This window comes from Primulina tabacum, chromosome 12 (assembly GCF_025594145.1).
Source record: "Primulina tabacum isolate GXHZ01 chromosome 12, ASM2559414v2, whole genome shotgun sequence".
NCBI classification, from domain to species: domain Eukaryota; kingdom Viridiplantae; phylum Streptophyta; class Magnoliopsida; order Lamiales; family Gesneriaceae; genus Primulina; species Primulina tabacum.
The window spans coordinates 2,397,361-2,399,031 of NC_134561.1; positions in this window are offsets into that span (position 1 = coordinate 2,397,361).

Here is a 1,671-nt window from a genome sequence, read left to right on the forward strand (position 1 = left end):
TGGTGTCACGAGCTTGTTTAATCTGTTGAAGACCGTTTGCGATTTGGGCATGGACCTCGGGAACCATCAATACGACATAGTCTTCAGATGCAGTGTTGCCAACACCAGGAGCAACACTGGTAATGGTCGGAGGAACCAAGTAGGGAGCAGTGTGGGTAGTATGTGGTGGAGAACCTGCTGTAGACCAAGGAAGATCAACTACCCTTTTCCCTTTAAAATATGCTGGAGCAATTTTCAATGGTTTTCCTATGTCGATCAGCTGGTCCTCAGTATCAGAAACAAAGCCTTGGGATTCCAGAATCCCAAAAATCAAGGAAGGAAATGGGAGCTTCGTCAATTTTAGTCCACCCTCCGCAACTTGAAGAACAGTGGTGAATACCAGATGTCCGAAGTTGAAGTTCCGCTCTGTTCCAATGGTGAAGAGAGCAACTGCTAGTGGTCTAGTGACCACAGTGGTGTTTGAAGAGGGAGTCCAGTTTCGAATAGCAGTTTTGTGCAGAACAGAGTAAAACGAGGTCAGATTTGCCGCAGCAAGGCGCTTGGGGAGAGTAGGAAATTCAGTGATGAGGCCCCCCGTGAGTTCAGAAATAATATCATCGATGTGCGGGAGAGCATCCTCATATGCAGGAGTGGGAGTATTGTAGAACTCGTTTATGGTATTGGGAGAGAAATCATATATAGTGTCACGGACAAATACCCTTCCATACTTAGCAGATCTTCTATTACCAACATTGGAGACCAAATTGCAGTAGAATTCGAGGACTGGTCGTCGTGCATAGGGCAGCACTGAGTTGACAGTGGAACTCAATCTGCGGGACTGAAGGAACGCCGTCAGATTGTATTTCCCATAAGCTTCAAAATCAATGTTGCGTTCCTCAATAAATTCTCTTCTATAATTTGAATAATAAAATAGTATTTAATCTCATATCATAAAACACGCCCACACATAATCAAAACCAATCACATACAAACAACTCATATCTTTGGGACATGCCCCGGAATATAGATACATATATATATATATATATATATTTATATATATAAATATATATATATCTGTGACTCCCTCCAGAAGTACCCTCTCCGGCCTCCTGATATCCTGGAGTACCTGTCATTGTCCACACACAAAGACAACAACAGCCCCCCTTGGGAGTGAGCAAAGCTCTGTATGGAACAACCATCATATATACAACAAGTATCTAAACGATGATATATGATATGCAATGCATGTATGTCGTGGATGTATCAGGTCAAATGCTCATCCACTGAGCACATGTAAGAATCAATCGAATCGCTATCAAATCAATGCTCGAGCTGGCACACCGCCCTCAATCAGATATACTCGTATGATAGCGTCGACAAAGCGCCATCAAATCCCAAATCTCAATCAATCATCGGGGCCACAAATGACTATGCTTTAAGGGTCATATAATACCAAACATAGCATTGTGTTTACAAACCCCAGAATCCAATCAAATCATATCAGGGTATCCAAGGATCATAGCTCAACGTGCATGTCATGTATCGATGTATGCATCAAACGATGTGTGTTAACAAAATATTTATTTTATACATCGATATTCCAATCACAATGTCATGTATGCCATGCATCAAACGATGTGTGTTAACAAAATATTTATTTTATACATCGATATTCCAATCACAATGTCA